Raw genomic sequence first — 23,951 nt, forward strand, 5'->3', positions numbered from 1 at the left:
ATGTTCAACAGGGAAGGATAGGCAATACAGCATTAAAATTTACTTTTGCTCATAAACAGCGTGCAAATAGCAGGTTCACTTGGTAAAGACAGAAGACGTGTGGGTTTGAAAAAAAAGATATAAGACAGTATGAAGAAGCCTTTCTTGTAGCTGCCTATCTTGTAGCCAAGCTCAAAACTGTATGAGGAAAGGAAGGTAAGAAAGGTAGTGAGCTTGAGAGTTATTATTTTCAATACAGTACAAGAGAAAGCTACAAGTGATATTTAGAGCACATAAAATTATTCTCAACTCTGTAAGCCAGAGACTGAATCCATAGGATGAACCGTTTGGACTTTAAAAAACCAAACATGTAAGATAGAAACATAATTTCCTTTCACATAAATGAAAAAAACATGTCATTGGAAATGTCCTTGTTATGCTCAACGAAAACCCTTTCCACAGTCTCTCATCCTAAATAAACTGAGTATTATTACTATTATTACTGAAGAATTACTCAAAAAAATAAAAATCAAAACATATGCTTAAATCTGTAAGACATATATATTGCAGACTCCTGTTATCTTTATTTTCCATGAATGTTATATATGCTGTTTGTTATTTCATTTTTTGAGTTAATTAGCTGACTAAATCTCTCCATGCTTTGGTCAGACAATTTGAATTAGTAAAGAACTGAAGTTACCCAAAGGGAACCATATGAAACTAATGCAACCTTGCTGACTGCAATATAGATGAATTTTAGCCATACACATAAAAAGTGGATATTTCAAAGTGAAGGGAAAACTTCATATAGATGTTTCTTTCTTTTTACTATTTTGTGAGTATTCTGCATAAAGTGCTGCATGTAGTAAATAATCAATGCCTGTTTATCATTTAGCTTACCCATCACGATCTAGGTTCTCAATAAGAGTAACAGAAAGGAAGAAAATTTTCTGAACACATTGCATCTAAGCCCAACTACCTCTGCAGTTTGTGGTGTATAGTTCCCCACAGCAGGGAAGCCTGGACCACAAAGGAGAACCCAAAACACAGCTCCTGTTAGACAACTTGCAGGAATTCAGTGAATAGGCTGAATTTCCCCAAGTTTTAAAAGAGCTTCTCAAAAGTGAGAAGTGTTAATAAAGGAGCACAAAACATTTTAGACTTGTTGGCTATCCTGACTCCCTTGTTTCTATAAACCTCAAGATTTTGATTCCAGTGTTGTGGGTCGTTTGAATTGTTTCCTAGTTACAGTGTAGACAACCAGAAGAGAAAATCACCATGTACTATACCAGTTAATAATTCAATTTGGGTCAAAGTCAGAAACTTCAAAAAGTGTTTGCATGGCTTTGTACCATAAAACCCCGTTATAAGGGCTCTCAGGTCACCCACATGCTTTTAAAAATCCCTTGGGTGAAATCTTAGGAAATCTGCTATTGACTGCAATGTGAACAGGATTCTACACGTTGTTTTATGGTGTCTGTTTTATCTTTTCTGTTTTCATCCACAACTTGACTGAAAAATGTCAATATCCCCCCATTCTGACAGCTTCTTACTGACACTTCCACTGAGTATAAATCTTTGTGAGTCCAAATGCCTAAACTGCCAAATGGAGAAAAACAGGAAAAAAGCTTTTATCCAATTGGAAAAAAATAGCTGGTTTTATTCAATATCTGAAGACCACTGCAGGTCAGAGGATTCTTCTTTGTTTTGCTTTACCTCATTTTACAATTACATGGTTTCAGATAGAAGATACAGATTGCTTTGCCAGATGTGAAGAAAGACAAAATACATCTTTGGAGACAATAACCTCATTGTATTATTTCAATTGAAATAATAAAAGTACATCTTACCTAAGACAAACAGATGGAGCTGATACATTCCAAAGTTTACATGAAAGACTTTGGAATATCTATGTGCTCAGACTTAAAGACCGATGATATAGTATTAAAGATAAAATTGAATCAGGACTGATCTCAAAATTTCATCCAAGTTCACTTACACCTGTTTGTACTCATAGGCCTCTTCTGGTTTCTCATATATCTCTCAGAAATAGGCATTGAATGTGAAGCTTTTAGAATACAACCATCTGGTACCTTCAGCTGACATAGTACAGTCGTAAGGAACAAGACATAAATGGCTGGTGAAAAAGAGAGATTTAACTTGAACACCTGATTACCTTGCTAGAAAAACTCCTGGGGTTAAAGATCAGAGGCTATGGGGAAGACCTCTGCTTCTCTTCAGCATTAGGACAGGAGTGGGTTATTTTTGTTAAAATATGTCTTCTCATTAAAGTTCAGGAAAGCAGCAGGACAAGAGAAGACATACTTCAGAAATAAAGTTGTTGACCTTGGACTTTCTCATTATTTTAAGAGCTCAAGAAATGTCTGAGACTTGAAGGTAACATCTTCATTTATTCTTCCTTCAGCAAAGAAAGATAAAAGCACATGCATTTATGAATATTTGGATGAGATAATTTTATTTGTAACTTAGCTGCAGTTCCCTAAGAAGGCAAATATATTGATTCACTTCCTAGTCAGAACAGCTCAGACTGGCATATAATTTTCAATGTATAACTGGTTGGATAAAGTGGTCTTCCTGTGAAATAAAAAAAAAAAAACAGGGAGACACATTTTTGGTCCAGAAATAAACAACTCGGCAACAACAAGACTTCTTCCAGAGGATGCAGGAGCTCTTTACTGGAAGGAGCAGGATTTATCAGCATTTGCAAGACAGTGTGCAAGCTTCCATGCTTCTGACTGAGGTAAGTTAACAGTAACATCCATGATTATGACAGTCTGTTTTAGAGGAATAGTAAAATGTGGTCTGTCAGCCATTTCTTTTAACTTCCAACAGCCAAGAAAGAAAATTCATCATTCTCAGAGTGAAGTCATGAAAGATGATTAGACATAAAACTGACTCAGAACCACTGTCTCAGAACCCAGATCAACTTAACGCCACTCCACTTGTATTTTTAGCCAGGAGAATCAGATAATTTTTTAAATCATGCCTAGGAATTTGTGGCCTAATAACAGGATGACTTGCAGGTTTATACTAACAATTTACAGAGATCCAGTGAAGAAACAAAGTTTCTTCCAGGAAATGTAATAAAAGACAGATTCTGAGGACTTCAAGGCCATATTTTCTCATGCATAGCACCCTGCATAGTTTCCTCTGACAACCCCAACTTTCTTAAAAATCCCACTTCATGAAATGCCTCCTCAGACAACACCCATCCTTAGACAACTCACATGCTCAGGTGACCTGATCAAAATCAGAAGCAAGTGCAAGTCAGAGGCAGAGGTGATTTTGGAAGAGAGGAAAAAGCTCATTGTTGGAATCAGAATAGAGTTTTTGAGGGAAAGAAGCTTTAGAAAAATAATTACTAAAGGTAGGGCACTCCTGATGGGGAGGCTCTTTTGTAAACTCTTTTTTGCTTGTTTGCACATGTTTATAGCCCACATGGCTGCTCTCCCTCCATCTCTCAGACTCAGGAAAAAAGAAAAAAAACCCCTGCTTTTGTTCATGTTCACATTCTTGTTTATAGAAGGAAGTATTCAGCTGGGTCACACATTTAGAGCCCAGAAGCAGAAATGTTTAAAGTCTGCAGCTCTCTAGCACAGAGGCTTTTCATTTCAATTTGTTTGGAGTTTATTTTTGCTTTTAAATTAAAAATAAATAAATAAATAAATAAATAAATAAATAAATAAATAAATAAATAAATAAAGATAGATAGATAGATATATATATATAAAAAACACCACAGCCTGCTAATCCAGAAACTGTTGTATGACTTGCTGTGTGTCTGGAAGCCACAAACATGTTTGAGGTCATAAATCCTCTGTGAGTAGGAGCTCTGATTCTCGTTAGTGTCACCTTGCTAGCACTGAGGCTCTGAAAACATGGTACAATGTCGCAACATGTAAGAAAAAATTTAGACCCCGAATCTAAAGCCAAATCTCATTTCCTGCAGCAGTTTGAACTGAAATCCCAACAAGTACAACTGATACAGGTGCTGACAATAACCATAGCTGCAGCAAGCTGCTCATTCAAGCTCCTGACACAAATAAACAGACCCCACTGGGTTTCATGAAAATCATTGTCTTGTCCCTCTATTTGCTCATTAGGCTCACACTCAACTTACTTTTTCTTGGTGTCACTTCACAAAATATCACCTCTCTCCATGATACTGCAAATGCTGTTGATCTCACTCCTGTATCAAACGCTGCTGCTTGTCTTGAAAGCAGATTTGGGAGCTTGGAAGAACAGGCTCAGAAGGGTGTGTCTACGTAAATTCTTCATGTTCCCTCAGCTGGATCCGGTGCTGCTGCAGACCAGGCACTGCTGACTGCAAGGACAGTGATTTCCATTTACCTCTCCTTTGCTGATGCTTTTGGCAAGGTTTAGTGCAACAGCAAAATGATAAAATTCCTGCCCCTAAAGATAATGTAACAGCACATGAAGCAAAATGTGAAGTGAGACACTTCCTCTGTTTATCACTGAGGATATGAAATAACTGAGCATAACAGCAAGTTCTCTTGATTTGTATGGCAGGAATGCTGCAAAATTTGGACCTAAATTTCCTGTGTCTGTGTGAGGAAATGTGTTTGTGAACATGCCGAAATTTGGTCTGAGACCAATCCCCCGAGCTTTCTCCAGAGTACACTGAAATCAATGGACATGGAAACAATCCTGTTGCACTCACTGAACTTTGGATCACATTTTTATGATCCACATTCTCTCCACTATTCCTACCCCTACTAAATAAAAATTATTCCTGTTCCAGGACATGCTTCAAACCCCATTAAAAACTGCAGATTTAACTTAATTGAACCATTCTGAGAGCATTAAAGTGTCTACCTTTGCCCGAACCACCCTCCCCACGTAGGTACCACACTTTTTACCATGCAAAGTGCTTTGCAAGAGCCGTAACAGCAGATGATGACTCGGAGACCCTGATCATCATCAAGATAAAACTGGTGAATAATGCACGAGTATTCCATGTACTCATGTATATGTTTGGTGGATATCTCAATTCAAGCTACAGTTTTGGCCAAAAGACTATGTCCATTCTTTTTTTTCATTATTAAACCAGAGATTAAAAGATATGTATAAATAAATACTGTAGTAGATAAAGCCTACAGATACAGAGAATACTGTAGCAAATAAACTCCTTCTATACTTTATACGACAAGAATTTGCAACCAATATTCAATCTGATATTCCAAATAACAGGTATCTGAACTGTCTTTAGATACTCTATACTTATGATACTTTAAAACTACAAGACATACTGCAGTAATGTGTTTAATTTGATGCACATGTTCATTGATCTGTTCCATGGCAGCAGTGCACTTACTGAATGGTAAATGAATAAAACCCAAAATCACAGCTTTTCTTTCTTTTGGTGTTCTCAGATACATTTCAATGGGATTTTCTTGACCTTCATATGTTTAATTGGTTTCATATATTGTTGTTTACGCACATACATAGTGTAATTTACAATTTTTAAATCAACTTTAGCTTACATATTAACGTATGTAAAAAAGAAATAATTACATAAAAGGAGAGCCACAAGTAACTTGTTCTCTGTTAATATTTTTACCCTTACCCTGCCACATATCCCTACCTTAGCAAGGAACTTCATGGCTGTATTTATGCATACACACATGCAATCATCCTTATAGAGATTTGTAGGCAAGCAGACATGGGAATTCATATCTCCCAGATTAGAAACAAATATAGTTTCTTATAATTAAGGCCTATCACCATGTAGACTTCTCTGCGCTTTTCAGGTATAGCTACAGCAATCCAAAGTTCCTGTTCTCCCTGGTTTGTGCTAACAACATTTTAGTGTTTGGTCTTAGTCTAGATTAAGTATGTTTTTGTTTCTGTCTATTCAGAATATTTTTTTCTAAATACATAGGATCTTCCTGTTTTTCTGTCTGATCTTTTCTGTTTACTCCCCCACATACTTGTTCCACTCACAAAATTTGTTCTTACTTGAGCCTTTTGCAGGTAAATGAGTTACATCCCTAGCACAGAATGTTTTGTATTTCAGAAAAAGGGGAGGAAAAAAAACCCACACCACAGTGTTGTGTTGTTGCAAGCCAGCTTAATAGATTTACTGAGAAGGACAAGACAGTCCATCTTGAAGGCTATAATGCTATTTCACTTTGACATCTGTTCTAAGGTAATGGTATCTATCATTAACAATGTCATTAGCGACCACTTTCAGTCCATCGTTCTCTGTGTCTAAGCTGGCTATAAAGATCTCATTTTAGACACTCAGCTCTGCGTATATGCCCTTTCATGACATGGTACGCTGGGAAAACATGCTTTATGATTGACCATACTATAATCATTGATTTTCATTTAAAAATATAGCATGAGGGATTTCAAATGAGAAGGCAAGCTAAAAAATGACTGTTCATTGTTACAATACTTATCGTCTTCTAATTAAGCTACAGTAGCCAAGCATTAGATGTACAAAACATAAAATCAAAGGGAAGAGCTGAAAAAATGTAAGCCATTTTAAGTGAAACTCTGTGTTCAACCTTGTATGCTAACTGTTTTTAAAAAGGTGCAAGGTATATTCACAAAAAATGACAATCCTGTGTTAAGCACAAAGACCAAATATGCAACATCAGATCTAAATTTTCACCCTGATTTTGAACGTTGCCCTATGTGAAAGGATTAATCTTGTATTACTTAATAACCTACTTCTGTTGCATTATCTATGAGAATATCTCTAATAAGCTCTTAGAATATTACCAAGGCGCCTGTCCTCAGAGGTACTTAAAGTAGAATCATGAAAAACAATGCTGCCCATCATTTCACTCCCACCTGGAAACTTTTAGACTGGCCTAATTGAAGATGCTGGAATTAAACCAACACCTCTTAACACTGCAGAGTCAAATCCTGCACCGTGTCCTCCCTTTGCAAGCCCCCAAGGCAATGGAGTCTTGCCTGGGTGACATTACCAAAGGGGTGGCTTAAGCTGCCCGATTTCACGCAAATCGTTCAAGCTGCAGCCCAGACTCCACAGATTTGAAGGAAATTCGGCCCATCTTCTCGGTGCCCTTGCTCTTGTCAGGGTAAAACCCCACTCTTCCCATTCATTTCATTAGCATAATCTTGTGAAATGGTTTCAAAACCATTTGTAAGAAGCTTGTTCTTGTTTTTCCTTTCTCCTGCTGGAAAACTCTAAGGTGGTCCGCCAAATTTGAAAGAGAAGATGAATGAGATACATGATGTGAAATCATTGCAAGCAAATGAGGTACCCACCAGAACACTTTACACTAAGTGCAGATAACATAGAGCCAAAATGAACATTTTGTATATTTATATTTTGACAGAGAAAGTTTGAAAAGGTAACAAAGGCTAATTTAAAAAAAAAAAAAAGGAGGATGACATACAAGTCAGATTATTTTCCATAGACAGTTGGAAATTTTAGAGCATACTTACTCAAAACAGGAATGGAACTATATATTTTTAAACTAATAAAAAAATGTCAGCAAGTGTGGTGATATTTGTATGTCTGCATAGAATAACGTCCCTGATATTCTAGACTCAAGGTGTTTTCATAGAACATAAAAGCCATGAGGATGAACTCCAGGTCGCAGGAGTATGAGTTTTCCTTGTAGTTTCAATGGGAGTCGATTTTAGTCTGACAATATGAATTTAAAATTATGAAACTACAGAATTGCTGAGACAAATCCAGACATTTATACAGGTAGATACTTGGCCTGTTAGCCAGTAAAGTTGTAATTTTGCTACATCTCTAAGCTCATATGTACGTCCATTCTGCTATGGGCCTAAACTGGGGTTTATAAAAAGCTTAATGGATCTCTGCATTAGCTTCATTGCACTTTGGACAAGGTACATCAGAAAGGAAACCTGAATGATCAACAGAATTTGAACAAAGATTAAAACACTCCTCACTCTCCGGAGACAAAAATTCTGCTACACATTGCCTGTATGCAGTCAAAAGATCTGGGCTTATCTCAAGCAGATTAACCTCTCATATCTTCAATTTCTGATACTTGATGGTTGAAACCAGTTTGTGTGTATACGCAAAGTGGGTCTTTTGTTTCCTTGCATTAATGTTATTGCCAAAATTTGAAAGAAATGATGGAAAAGGAAGCATTTCAGAAATTATTCATGAAAAATACTATAAATCATCCAATAACCTTTTTGCTATTTTTGTTACTCTTCCTTCCAAATTTTAATTCATTCTGCACCATCAGTTTGTTGATATCAGTTCCTCATACAACAGCAGAGCACAAACTTACAGATGGGAGGTAAAGGAAGTGAAGAAATTAATTATCTGCTGCAGTTTGCAGGTGCTCAGCTTAGAACCACCACTGAGTTACTTCTGATGAATAAATGGGCCAAACAGCATTGACCAGATGGCTATCCAGAGGTTTTAGATACATCTAGCTGTATATTTGCTTTACACTAAACACAGCAAAAACACAACAGGGGCTTTAAATTCTACATAATTTTTTTTTACCAGAACACAAAATTACAACAGAATTTTTAAACAGAAAAAAGAGTGAGATAAATTAAGTTTAAAGCCCATGTTGAAGTAAACTCTTTCCTCTGATGAGGATTACAAGGTATGTCCTTGATACTTGTTTTGTGATTAATTATCTTGTATTTGACTTCTTGGATTGCAACAAGCTCTACAAAATCCCCTCTGTGCCTCCAAGAAAGATTTTCTTCTTTCTGTCACCTCTAAGGCCAGCTAAGTGCTCGTACCTTTTTTTTCCTCAATGGTCTTCTTGCCACATCTCTCTGTTTTCCTGCTTCTTCCTGCAAGCTTCACAAGCACCTTGAGACGTAGCTGGCATCATGAGCAAACAATAGATGTACACAACAGAGATGTCCCAGGTGTTAATATCACTCTTTCAGTGTGCAACTCTATGCAAAGATTTAACTGTACAGATTTTGAAAATGGAGACTATCACATACTTAATTCAACAGCAATGTAATTGGAGAGGGAAAGTTGAAAAATTCCATTGAAATGGATTGGAACAGTTGAAAAGAACGGAAAGACAGAAAGTAGAGCTGCTTGTTCCAGACCTTTCATAAAGGATGGCTCACAGCTATTAAAATAATAAAGTTTATTCCAGCCCCTTTACCAAGCCTGTGAAGAGCTTATTTTTAAGAAATTCAAAAGAGAGGGATGGGTGGAATATCCTGATATTTTGCCCACCAACTAAAACTAATTTCTGACATCTGATGCTTCTTTAATTAAAAATGTAGGACCTACATACCTAAAGAACCACACAGTAAGGCAGTCACATTAGTAAGCAAAGGTGTGTACGTGTATGTGTAGAATTCTGTGCCCTCCTACAGACACATTAACCTAAACCTGACAGCATTTTTCTTGCTATAGTTTTGACCCATTTCGGAGTAAGACTTAATCACAAGAAGAACAAGAAACTTCCAGCTGAATATTTTCAAAGTTTGGATAGACAAGGTAACACTGTTGAGATGTTCAGTTACTTATTCAAACTTTTTGTTGGTTACCCAAGTTTTCCCTCTGAACCAGGACTGATTGCATACTTCAAAATGGTGTTTGCAAACATTCTCCTGCATTCTGAGCAGCTGCTCTATTCATTCATGTTTTTGCTGCGTTTTATTTACTATTCATGAACATCTGGACTATTAAGATTGTTTGCATAAATGGTTGAAGAATTGCTGTTCTCTATATTAATACCTGTGTAGCCCTCATAAAGAGCTGAGCATTCACAGAAAAAGAGAATTTTTAAGCATTTATAGTTATAATTTATTAAATCTTTTACGTTTCCAATCAGGAAGCAAAAATAACAGCGCATGATTTGAATGTCTAAGCACGCCTCATAAAGGAAATAGTTAATGAAAGGTTCATGGATATCGTGTAGGCTAAAATTTATTAGCATAAGCTTTTCATCAAAGACTTCCTAACAACAAACCAACCATTCTGAAAAACAGCAGAAAAAGGGTTAAATCTTTGGATTGTTTATTCATGGAAAATACATTTCATATTTCTGTAATGATCAAATTTTGAGGTCTGCCTACTTCTAGCTAACTGTGAACTTACTTTGGTGTCTTTGAAGTACTGCAAACTTCCCTCTGGGATTTATTTGTGTTTGTTGCCAGGGCTCATATGCTGATGGGTGCCAGATGACAGACTCCTCCGCGTTTCGGTAGGTACTTTGAGAATAAGATGGCTTTTACTACTTCCTTTTCTTTTCTACCCGACTCATCATTTTCCACCCCGACTTTAAGCAGCTGTCACATGTTCCTCCCAGCTTTGTAAGCAATAAAGAGGAATGTGGGCGAGTTTACAAGATTTGAACACTCAGAACTTTCAGGTTCTTCTACCTAACATCTTCTGTTTTCTTGGGTTTTTCAAATGATCTTTCTGTACTTTTTCTTCCATTTTTCCCCATTGTAGAGTGAAAGCACACAAAAACTAGGTCTTCTGTATTGTTTTTTGAAATCTGAGACATTTAAATTGAAACTGTGCTTAATATATAGAGGAAACTCCTGCTGTAACTAGCTATGTGTTACCTATGCTTAATGAATAAAAATGAAGAATAGCATTAAGAATAGCATGCCCATAAACCTCAGGATTTAACCTCACCTTCCTCCAGCTGAAGCAACTGTCTGTATCAATGAGCTACAGTCAATATTCTTTTCTGACAAAACAATATTAACATTTTTAATTAGTATTTTAAAAATAATGTTTTAAAAAAATCTTCTTCAGAACACACAACTTGCAAAAGACAGAAAGAGAGACAGAAAAAGCCGTCTCTCCTCCTAGAAAAGGGCTGAAACACCCAGCGCTGCAGGGAAATCACCCCCCAGAAAAGCAATAACCAGGCTGAGCTTTGAGTCCCTAAGCCAAATTCATCAGAACCTGCACACTCATTTCTAACATGATGAGACACCCTAGTAAAAATGATTCAGCAACTGAAAAAGCCATGAAATTTATCATGTGGGCCCCATGGCAAAACGTCTGGTCACACTAGCCATCCATGTTTACACACAGTCTGTGTTAATCCATGGAAAATGAGGGTTGTGGCGCCTCTGTTGAGTTTTTCTGGACTTAAATATTTAGTCAAGTTATTGCAAGAGCCATTTCCAGCATAGTGCTGTGCTGAGAGTTGTGCTGGGCTGCCCAGAGGCATGGTGACTGGGTACTTTAATGTGCAGCAAGAACTTGCATATGAAATTAGATGTACAAGATTTTCTTGCATTATTGTGTGCAGTTTTTTGGCATCAGGCATTTCCATTCCTCTTGGGAGGGTCATACTGTCAGAAGAGGCCCTCTAGCACAGTTCCGGTTGGGAAACAGAGAAAAAATAATGTGAAATTTAAAATTACTAAATTTACACTGTATGAAAAAATACGTAGCTCTATCTAAATGTGTTCTTTATTCAGCTCCAGTTTGTTCGGCAATATGGAACATAATTTAAAATAATTATTTTCTAACACTTTCAAAAACATAATTGACATAGAAGCACGAAACATCCAAGCCTTGCAGATAATAATGACAGTAATAACTAAAATATTAAAGAAATGCTTTGTGTGTTTTTATACTTTATACATTAATCTCAGTTTGGTAAACTGTAGGATTTTTATTTAGAAAACATTGAGATTCTCAAGGCATTTTAAAGCAATTATTTGACATATCCTCTGATGGCAAATTCTAACGTTTTCTGCTAGGTTATATTTCTAGTATATCTGGTTATTGTATTTTAGAACCTACTGTGCCTTAATACATATACTGATAGTTAGTGTAGACAAATTATATCCACAAATTCAGATAAGCTTAAATCCAAACTGCCTACACTTATTACTTGGTTCTGGAAGAGAATGTGGCTTAACAGGAGTTAGGTGTTATATCACACAGTATTCTCCTGGACAAGATGTCCAGCACACAGCTGGATAAACACACAGGGCAGTGGGTGAGCAACTGACTGACAGGCCGGGCTCAAAGGGTTCTAGTAAACGGGGCTATGTCGGGCTGGTGACCAGTCACCAGTGGGGTTCTGCAGGGATCCATCTTAGGGCCAGCACTCTTCAATGACTTGGACTTGGACTCAGGACTTGAGGGATTGCTCAGCAAGTTTGCTGATGACACAAAACTGGGGGGAGCTGTCGACACTCTCGAGGGTGGAGAGACCCTGCAGATGTACCTGGACAAATTGGACAACTGGGCAATCACCAACTGCATGAAGTTCAACATGAGCAAGTGCCATATTTTGCACCTGGGACACGGCAACCCTGGCTGTACATATAGACTTCAGGACGAGATGCTGGAAAGCAGTTCTGTGGAGAGGGATCTGGGGTTTCTGGTCATTGGCAAGCTGAACGTGAGCCAACAGTGTCCCTGGCAGGCAAGAAGGCAACCATGTCCTGGGTGCATCCAGCACAGCATGGCCAGCCAGGCAGGGAGGGGATTGTCCCACTCTGCTCTGCACTGGTGCGACCTCACCTGGAGCACTGTGTGCAGGTCTGGGTGCCACAGGATAAAAAAAGATATAAAGCTGCTGGAGAGTGTCCAGAAGAGGGCTATGGAGTTGGTGAAGGGTTTGGAGAGGGAGCCGTATGAGCAGTGGCTAAAGTCACTTGGTTTGTTCAGCCTGAAGAAGAGGAGATCTCATCGCAGTCTACATTTTCCTACAAGGGGAGGAGGAGGGGCAGACACCAAACTCTTCTCTCTAGTGACCAATGATAGAACCAGAGGGAATGGCAGGAAGCTGTGCCGAGGAGGTTTAGGTTGGACATTAGGAAAAGATTCTTCACCCAGAGGGTGCTGGAGCACTGAACAGGCTCCCCAGGGAGGTGTCACAGCCCCAAGCCTGACAGCGTTCAAGAAGAGACTGGACAACACCCTCAGACACGTGGTGTGAACTGTGGGGCTGTCATATGCAGGGACAGGAGCTGGACTCCATGATCCTTGTGGGTCCCTCCCAACTGAGGACATTCTCTGAGTCTATGATCCTAATGTCCAACAGTGAGCAATGTGGTATCAAATAATATAACTCTACATATCATTCTGTATGATTTGTCACATGACCTGAAGTACTGGATGGATGAATTGAAATTAATTCCCAGATGTGATGAAGACACCTAAAAAATATGTATTTTTTTAATGCTGGTAAAGCACTCATGATGACAGCTTTCTCATATTTCACTTGTAGACTCCTTGCGCTTAAATATAGTAATCTCATACTGAATTTTTCAAATGCTTCCAGCAAGATATTTACTCTTGTTATCCAATTCATTTTAATTTGGTACTATGAAATGTGAAATAGGCCAAAGAGATAGAAACAACCAATATTTTTATTTTCGATTAATAAGGATTAGCATTTTTGTAATTGTGAGGGTTTTTAATGTTATTTTTAGCTATCATACCTTGGGAGATAAAGTTAAATGTTGACATTTAGCTATTCTGCTGTCTACTCACAGCTAATGAAATTGCTAATCAAACCTGCTTCTAAACACACATCATTAATATTTATAATGCTAAGAAGTTCAAGAAAGAACTACTGTTTGGAAAAATCAGAATACCTCTAATGTACTATCCTAGCATAAGAAAGAGTAATAGACTGCATAGTTAAGGATATTATCTAGAAAGAAAACAAGACAATGACCAAACTCCTATTGAACTCATTATGAGCAGGAAAAAGTCCTTTAATCTTTCTATGTCATAAGGATATTCCTCATTAAAGGGCAATATTCCTGGGCTTGTACTCTGGTTTTATGCAGCCTCTACTCGAGCAAATGCCTATTAAAGCCACTAAGGTCGGATCCCTTCAGGTACATCCAGCTCCTACACAGTTTAATTTCTGAAGCAGCGGTAAAAAGATGCTGTCATTCTATCCGAGTGACTTATTTGGCCATTGGAATCTTTGCAACTGCATTGCATTATGTGTGATTTTTTGCAACAGCAACTACTGGGAGAAATTGTCTCTGAGATTTTGCATATACAAGTGTTTTATTCTAGTCCCTAATTTTTTATGTTGTCTCAACTAACAGTAAAAGCTGAACAATGACAATGAAACAATGACCAGCATTATTTAAAGCCTCTTCTCAATATAACTATAAATTTTTCTCTTAAAGCCACTTACTTCCTTGATAATTAGTTTCAGATAATGTATTGTTGTTCGTGCTTATACAAAGCAGGCATGGAATTATGGATGGTAGAGATAAGAAGAAATGCCAAATTTATCTAATCCAGACCTTCTAATCCTTTAACACATAATTATTTATTGAATTTAAGTTTCTAGATATTATTTTTATTAGAAATATAGGTAAGAGCTTAAAATGTTTCTCTTCGCAGTGTTTTTCCGTGACATAGTCATTCACTGCAGTAGTTTTTTTCCTGATATAATTCTAGATTATACTTTTCTTGATTTCATTCTATCATTCCTCACTTTTCACATAGGTGTATCCCTAAATATTTTTTTTCTTGATGATATCTAACTGGCACTTTTCAAATATTGTAGAAAGATAGCTTCAGTAGAAATGAAACATACTGAAGAACATGTTAATTCTATACAGTTTTCAGAGAAAAAATGTCATGATCTGCATCAGTCTCTTTTCAGGCAATACTGGCTTGAGAAATCTAAAGTGGGTTTATTAGAGCTAAGAATTCCCATATGGGTGACCTGCGGATTCACTTCTTTTATTAGGTGTAGGCAAGAAAACAGTGCTTAACGGAGTACATGTGAATAATGAAGCTGGGAAAACGTGGTATTTTACTTGAATATCAACTGTTGTATCCTCAAGCATATTCGTATTTTTAACATACTTAAAGTGCATATTTTAGAGGAAAAATGAATGTATGGTATGAATAGGACACAGGAAGAATGTAAACTTTGCAAATAATTATTCAAATACGAAATTACAAAAATATTTTTCTCAGCGGGATTTTGTTATATAAAGTTCAGCACACACCCAGCATTCCTCTCTACCATGCAACAAATGCTTTTACTTAATAAAACTTGACTTTGGCAAGGATCACTTGACTAATTTGTTCTTCAGCATCCCTGGCTTGAAATCAGAAGAAGACTAATGATGTAGTCAGGAGATACTTCTCGGTTTGTACAGGTTTACCCAAGGCATTGGACATCTGTTTATGAGAGATCATGCTGAGAAAATGCCTATGTAGTGTCATCTTTCATCTTAACAAGTTGTGGAAATAACAATTAACATCCTTGATTTATGGATTTTTTTTCTCAGATTTTTGTGTAGTTTGTCAGCTATTATTTTCTTTATTATCCAGAATGGATATTGTTCACTATTAATTATCTTCATTTTTGTGCTTTGAATTTGTACCTTATTCTGACTGGTATGACAGTGTTGTTGTACAGCTAACAAGAAACACAGAAAGGTCTTGTAACAGCTGAATGAAAATGGAAAATATTTTCATACAGAGTTTTGCTAAAAAAGAATTTTGAAAAAAAATCTGTAAAATTTTACGCTTTCTGAAATTGGCTTAATGAACCCTTAGGTCAAACATTTTGTGTTTAGGTTTTTTTTATTTGTACATTTAATATACCAACAACCATGCCAGTAGTCATCATTATTCTGATGATGATGAATAGTTCTGTATGTATTTATAATATGAGTTGTTCTTTTTTTGGCAAGAGGTATGTTTCAGCCCATTTATTTCTACTGTGTGCTTCCCTCAAAAATCCCTGTGAATAATCACTGCCAGTGGTTTGTAAGAGTGGGCATCAATACATTGTTATTTCTGTTGTTTGAAATAATAGTTTCTTTAGAAACTACTGATTTCTTATATAAATGTTTTAGTCATAAACCAAACATCTGCTGATAATTAAACCACAGCTACAATCCAAATTAGTTTATGATCATTGATATGAAGAAACTTTTATGACAATGAACGATCAAAGTAGTAGGCCTAAGAGTAAAGGATTACTTTAAAATAAATCTTTATTTCTTCATTGTTATGATCATTATCCTAATCCTAACACTAGACTTCTTGTGCTATTTGCCACTTCTTCATTTCTGTTATCTCTCTCTAGGTGAAACCTTAATATTTAATTTAAGTGGTTACTGGGAAAGAGCAGTACGTCCACTGTTATCCCCCAAATCTCCCTGACCCAGCATAGGCATCCTAAATAGAAAATATCCCAGCCATAAAAGTTTACTGGATGCTGGGAGGAGAATTGACTTTTCAGTAACATTTGAAAAGACATAATTTGTTTTGATGAGCTTTAATAACATGAGCAGAAGTTTGTAGTAGAAAATGCTTTGTATGCAATGGTGTACACTGAGGATTAGACTCTGCAGAAGTGGTTCAGTTTAATGATTTAAACAGAAAACCCACTAAGATACTGCCAGTTCTATATACTACATTTTAAGTGCTGAGATTTATTATTATTGATCTTTGGTGTTAGCGAAAAAGAACAACTTTCTCTTTTCTCCCAGGTATCTTTGTTTAAAAAAAGGAAATGGATAATACAACTGAGAACTCTTGCATATGGTGATCGTGGAAGAGACTGGCAGGATTAGGTCTGGAAGTTCCAAGTGGAAGGATGTTGGGACAAAGCTGCCCACACCGGAATGAAAGGGAAAACTCACACCAGTTGTACTAGATCAGGATTTCACACTGAATTCTCCTGTCTTAAGCTACCTTTTTTTTCGGTCATTGGTCTTTATTTAAATCAGGAGAATAGGATAACTTAAAAACACTTGCAAGAAGAGAAAAAACATTCCTAAGAGTAGTCTATCTGTGCATCCCACTTCCATTAATATAGATATTTTAAATTTCCCACAAGAAAACGCACTTTGGGCCTTTTCAGCTGATATGTAGTGTGATTTGCACATGGTTCTGCTGATTCATTCTTTTGAAATGCATGATTTTAAAATACCTAACTCCCATTCCATCTGAGTGTATTTTTGTTTTTCTGTTGCTAGGTATTAAAATGCATTAATTACAGTCTGGTAGATTACAAAAATTGCTATACTTCATTATACAATAATACTTATGATTTCACTGAAAGTAACAGGATATAACAGAATATGTTTAAAACTATGTGACTGAAAATGACAAGGAGGAAGAATAAAATTAATTTATATTCACACAGGTAAGTGTTTATGATGCACTTACGGGTAAAAAGAAATATAGATAGACTATAGTTAGCTTTTCAATAATCAAGAGATGATCTTTCTTGGTACTATAGACACACATGTGTACTGTAATATGCGTACACCTCTCCACCTTAGTGGAGCAAAAGAAGACAGAAAACAAAAAGCTCTTTAAATGCTTCAAGCACAAGCACCTTGGCACCTTGAAGTCATATGCCTATTTCTTTCTCACGTCCAAAGAACCACAGAGTGAAACTGAAAACCTGAATTTTGGCAGTGAACATGAGAACACAATAACAGCCTGCAGCCTATAACTGTGTTAGTCCATACTTTTGTATCTGCACGTAAATATTCTAGCAGCTATGTCAACAGCTTAGTTTTCCTTCCCTCCTGAAGAATGTTAACCAAACTGTTCTAAATATTTTAAAACCAAAGATGATGGATTGCAAATCATATAAAACATGGCACAGCTCAACTGTCTCATCTTTCGTTAGTTTTTTTTTTTATTCTCATCGCACGGTTTACCTGTTTTACCTACAGAACTGCACTGCACCAAACCAATTCTGTGATCTTAGAGAAAGACCCCATTAAATATGTTTTACTTTTCTATAACTTTAAAATTTCATACCAATAGCTTTCACCATGAAGAACACTGGTTGTGCTTGTTTCTCTGGAAATCTTTCTAAGAAACTAAATACAGGCTTCAATATCAAAATTACTACATATGATTCAATGCACATAGGTATTACCCTTGATCTTATATTCATACATGCATATTTGCAGAAGTGATAGATGTTGTATACCAAAATAAATAACACAGAGGAAACATTAAAGGCATGGATGAAAAATAATGTATTAATATTTCAGCATAAAATAATAGGAAAAAAATACAAATTCACCAAATATTTTCTTCTTATAACTGCACTCCACATTCAAAGTCACAGATATGTCACGCAATGATAGGTATGGCAAGTGGATTGTTTGCCAGCTTTAGAAAAAAGGAGGACCTTATCTCTGAGAAACCAGACGGTACAAAAAAATCTCACCACTATCACAAGAAACTTTCAGATTTAAATGGTAGATAACATAAAACAATAAACTCTCCAAAATATTAATTTAGTGTGCTTTTCAAGCATAAATGTAGCATGCAAGTCAGAGAAACAGAGCACAAGATGATCTTGTTCCAGAAGCTGCGTCTTTGAAAGTCACGTATTCAAACATGTAGCTCAGAATTGCTAAATGCCTGAAGTAAATACATTATTCTATACTTGTTTTAGGCTTTTAACTTATTGTTAAATTACGGGGTTTCATTAAGTCTTTTAATTTCTTAGAAAAGAAAATCATCTCTGATTGCAAATCATGTTATTTGCTAACTTAATTTCTTAACCACAACTACATAGATTGTATTAGCCCTGCAAAAATGACTGTAGCAGAAAACAGCAATAATCCTGCTGTATGAAGGTAAAACAGAAGTCAACAGGACAGTGGGAGTTGCTCAGACTCCTGGAATTGCCAGGGATTTTAAAGAGAAGAAAGGCCAATAGTCAGTGGCCAAAAATCCCTCTGCTTCTGTGCTGTTCATGTGTTAGCGCCAAATAGTCAACCCCTCATAGCCACATGTAATTGCCAACAGATTTTTTTCCCTGTATTGCAGATAGGCCTGAACGTAACATGCATCTGACTCATCTGTAACAATCCACTGTAAATCACTCTCAATCTTTGGCCTTGTAGAGCTAAAAGATTCTTATGCTGTCAACAGGAATATGGCCAGCAACACAATAACTAAATTTATCTGTTTTATCCATCATCTATTCCTGGAAAATATAAGCAAAACTGCATGGGTTTTGCTTACACTAAGTAATTTCTCTGCTGCTCCAAGACTTTCCAGCTCTGGCGTGGGAGCGCTTTATCTTCTTTCGCATTTCAAAATTAGCTCTCATGTGCTAAGGCAGTTTCTCTTTACTTATCCCTATAGAGATCATGTCCTCCAGCTTTAACTGAAACTACCCATCTCGCAATTTTTACTACCAACTATCCAACTGTCAACTACCTACTCAATGTCATTCGGATCTGGTAATGCTGTGTATATAGATCTATCAATTTATAAAGTTGTTACATATATGTAAGAATGCTACCATGGACCCCACTACTGGTGTCACTGGGATTTGGAAAGACTCAGCCTTACTGAGAGTGATTGCAGAATTAATAGATCATTTATTGTCTATGCACAGTTTTTTTCTATTCTCATTTAACCCCACTTTTTTTTTTTTCCTCGAAGTATATCTCATATTCAGACATAGGAGTTTTATAGCCAAGTCCCAGTTTTAGTATAAAAATGTTGCTATTTGCAGAAGCTGTTGAAATGATTTTTTTCAGTGCTCTGTTCAATTTATGAAACCACTCACATCTCCCAGATTTTGGCTACAGAGGAATGTTAGAACCCAAGGGGTTCATGATTCCTTTCTTCCCTCCTATCTCTGCAGACAGAGGATTGCATTTTCAGACACGACCGTAATGTGTGTAATATTTTCCCACATCCTTTCCTACAACCCCAGCGATTATTTTTATTGTCTGTTTCACGGTTCTTCACTTTGGCCAGTCTCCAGTAAACTCTAAAATGATCTCCTGATGTTTATATTTTAATCTTCAGACTTGCTTTGATTTCCCTCTTATTTTTCTGCTCTCTCTTACAGTTAGGATGATGTTCCTACAAGCTAATCTCCTGTTACAACCCTCTTTGGATTGGCATTCGGCTGTAAGACACCGAATATTCCCTGGCACTTAAGCTAGAACATTATCACAATTAGCTTAAACTTGCTGAATAACAGTCAACAGCATGGGTACAGCATATATTGCACTAGAGATGCTGACTCTGGGTCTATGAGAACATGTGCAGGATCTAACAGTGAGAAGTCAGAAAAATAACTGTATTTACCTTGCCATGAGGAACTCGCAGGAAAGGGCATTTTGGGGGTAGATCAATGACATGATAGAGGTTTAGATCTTGCTTGCTACAGCAGTGGCTTTGACTTCTCTGCTCCCCTGCCAGCCTGTACAGGAGAGAGGTAATTGATGACAGCCTGTTACCAAGAGCAGGTTATAACATTCCTGTTGTCCGTCCACACAGGCAATCTCATTTTCTCCTGTGTCTAGGAACCAGTTCATCTCAAACACTTGCATTCACCGGTTAGTTTTGCACGTGAGCTCTTTGGACATAGCGTTGTTCAATATTCCTAGCATGTCAATGTCAAGGAAAAAAGGTATTATTAGTAGTATTATTACTATTACAGTATCGACTGTACATTTTTGGCAGTGCAGGAAAATTATCTTAATAGTCCCCATTCTTTAGTTTATTTCTAAGCAATTTCCTGATGATATTGTAAGTCTAAACCAGATACAAGTTTAGGATATGAACAATATATTAGCTTTTGTCCTATAACCGTGCATGACTGAGATCTAGTAATATGTATACATTAGCCAGCTATTCTATGATTTAGTTGGGCTTGGTTTTCCTCCATTTCTTTTAGGGATGCCAATACCCTTATAGTTCTTATTGCTTTTTAAAAATCTGTTCTATAATTACCTTTTCAATTTTTCTTCTATTTAATTCATGCAATGTTGCCACCTTCTTGAAGTTTCTCTTCGCAATTATTTTTACTCTCTTCATCACACTAATAATGCTGTCACATCTCTAGGACAGACTGAAGTATAGGTTGTAAAGAACTGGTTTTGAAAGAAGAGTTTGTGCTTGTATATTTGTTTGTTTGTGGGTAATCTTGTCTAAAACACTCAGAAGGCATTCCTTATTTTGAAATGTTTACAAAATAGATCAGCTCAATATATATATACCTACAGGCTGCTTGAATTTCTCAAGACAGTCAAAGGAAGAGATCTTTGCTGAGTAAAAATTTTATAGACCGTATTAAGAAAGTTAGGGAGTGATTTACCTGAGTCTGGACATTTGAAAGACACCTGTTTCAGCATCTCTAAGGTGTCAGTATAAATATGCAAAATATATACATTTCATATAGTGTCGACACAGCAAGGAGATAAACGAGTGAGTAGTGGCTGACCTACACCACCTCATTCATTTACCATGAAGATCACTTTGGATAGTCCTAGGTAAATGTGCGTGAGGGCCATTAATTGAGCTTAAAGACTCAATAACTAATAGTTAAGGAACTGAATACGCAGCAGCAGACAAAAGAATCCCTTTATAGATCTATTATAAACCAAGGATTATGCTTTTTTACTTAAGATCAACATATATATTGCAATATACTATTTACATTGCAGCTTTACTGGAGACTTACTGTCTCTTTTATTTGTCTTAGTTTGTCATTGGAATTAGAAAACACTCTGGTCACTCCTTCGGCAATCCAATGTTTATATCCCCCTAAATAGTAACTGTGAACTTTTTATTCATACAGAGAGAAGCAAGAGAAGTATTACATAAATTGTATTAAATTATATACTAACTAAACTAACTAATAAGCTAACACAAGATTAGCAATTGCAGGACGCTGTGTATCTGTGAATGCGTATTTAAATGTTAGAAAGTTAAAGAAACAAATTTAAATTAAATCCTGGCTTGCAACAGAATTTGGGTTGGCTCTCTATTTTATTTATTTGCACAACTGATTCTTTTCCCCCTTACAGATCTTGATCTATTGCACGGGGAGCTGGGGGAGAAGAGCCTGTAGAGAAATAGCAGCTTTATATTGTAATACAATGTTTTAAAGAGCTGACCTATATGTAAACCTCAGTTTCACAAATAGCCCTTTCTAAGCATTTCCAGGTGCTGTCTGGAAACAGTTAGCTCAGGCTGAACCTGATATTTAGGTAAGTATCACATGTTTAATTTACTTGTACACATGGTAACTCCTAGCCATTTCACCTTTGACAAGCTAGGCCACCCCTGTGCATTTCATGCGTATGCACAAGCAAAGGGGACTGAGTAAAATATCCTTCACTGCTGCCTCCATCCCTGGAAGCTGATGGAAGTACCAGGCTTAATTCTGGTGTCATCTGAAGCTTGACACAAAGCCCAGAGGTTTCTCCCAGGTCACTGTCTCCTGCATAATACACAGCACTCGCTGTTCACATGCCTGCTCCATAGAAACACAACCAGGTGCGTTTGCTCCCTCTCTCCCTACTCCCCCAAAATCCTTCAGAGAAGGATAAATGACAACAAGAAGAACTAACTGAACGTGCTGACTAAAAACTTCAGGGACTTATAGAAAACCCTGGCTTTGTTATTAATGATAGTGTCAAGAAATCAATGAAGATTGCATGTTTCTCCTGATAATTTCCCAGACTACATTCCTCACTGGCAGCTTTCTGTGTTACTTAATACAATTGGTCTGCACTTGGGTACCGTGCCAACAAAAAATAGTGGAACACCTCAACACGACATGAGAGCATATTAACTCATGCATTATGCTCTGCCATAGACTACAGGGGTTCAAGAAGCAGTATCCATCTTTAGGCTACTGCTTGCCACATATGCATATAAGCACACCCCTGAAAGCGATCCAAGCCTTTTTTTTTTTTTTTTTTTTTTTTTAGTGGATGGATGAGCTGCCAATAAATTGGAGGAGGACAAAGTTTGACTTTCTCATTTCCTTCCCACATGCACATACTTTAGATCTAAAAAGGAAACCAGAAATAACAAGGTATTTGTCGACTGGCTTTATGTAATTAATACAGGGAAATTCCCAGACAATGTAATTGCTGTAATGAGAAATTTCAGAACAGGATTACATGTTGACACTGGTTCTTGAGTTCAGCACTTTGTGATAGTACTGCCCACCAACAGAACATTTGACATAAATGGTTAGTCTATTAACTCACCCTCGGAGGAAAGTGCCTTCCAGTTCCCATCCTGCTTGTCAAGAGGCATTTGCAAACCTTACAATGCGCTTAATGAATTCTCTAGTGCTTGCACATTCAATTTCCATCCTTTCTTTTTAATCTTTAGTGATTTTAGCAGCAATGTCCTGGGAACCATTTTGGTATAAAAACTCTAATAAGGAAAAAAAGCAGGGTGACATTTAATTAACCAAATTAATTAGTGCTAAATGGTGAAAGAGCATTCTCTAGCCATTTATGAGACAACAGCTGAGAATGGAGGAATGCTGAGGATGACAGCTGGATATTGTGCTCAATTAAAAATTAAAACACAGTCTGAGAATATGAGAAAAAAATATAGTTTCTACAGTAAAATTTTGCATGACCTTAAGCTTCTATGATCCTAATATAATAATGCTGATTTTCAACATTTTTTTTAGGTACCACCTTGACAATTTTCCACTGGAGATAAGATAGCCTATATTGAAAATTGAAGACTACTAATAATAGTCTTGCTTTTCTTTTGTGGCCCTTTAGAATGTATTTGCAGGGACTCCCTCCCCAAGGATTTTGTAGAACGGAGCTTGATCTTCTAATCATGGATATGAATATGAAGTTTAATGAAAGTAAGAGCTAAAAATAATTAGTTACATGCACCATTTCCACTAATTTGATATTGTATAGCTCTCACTTTAGTTTTATGAACCAACTGAAAAGATGTTCTTAAATGGTAAAAAAGCAGCAAGTGTGCTTTATGGTACAGATTTGTTATTATTTCTATCTCACTTCTGTTTACTGCTCTTCACTCTCTATGACATAAAATCAGGGAATAAATCCCCCAGTTTAATCTTAGCCTATGATTTTTTTTTTTTTTAAATTTCTTATAGCTCTGATGTTTAGTACTAAACAAGCTAAAGTCAACATATTGTAAATTGTGATAAAACTGCAGTCAAACAATTACTTGTTTGTAGGAAGCAACGATAAATGATCCTAGCATATATACTGAG

The 23,951-nt window shown here is 36.6% G+C and overlaps 1 long non-coding RNA gene across 1 annotated transcript in view; it reads right to left on the reverse strand.

Annotated features, from left to right (window-relative positions):
• Window positions 1-23,108, reverse strand: part of LOC139828367 (uncharacterized) — a 188,928-nt gene extending 165,820 nt beyond the window's left edge. Inside the window, exons 1-2 of the long non-coding RNA XR_011739882.1 lie at window positions 22,948-23,108; window positions 20,030-20,144 (exon numbers count right to left, since the gene is read on the reverse strand). This is a non-coding gene — a long non-coding RNA (uncharacterized lncRNA). The remainder of the gene's footprint in view (window positions 1-20,029; window positions 20,145-22,947) is intronic.
• Window positions 23,109-23,951: the final 843 nt, after the last annotated feature.

The sequence above is a fragment of the Patagioenas fasciata genome, chromosome 7, assembly GCF_037038585.1.
Source record: "Patagioenas fasciata isolate bPatFas1 chromosome 7, bPatFas1.hap1, whole genome shotgun sequence".
Classification (NCBI taxonomy): Eukaryota; Metazoa; Chordata; class Aves; order Columbiformes; family Columbidae; genus Patagioenas; species Patagioenas fasciata.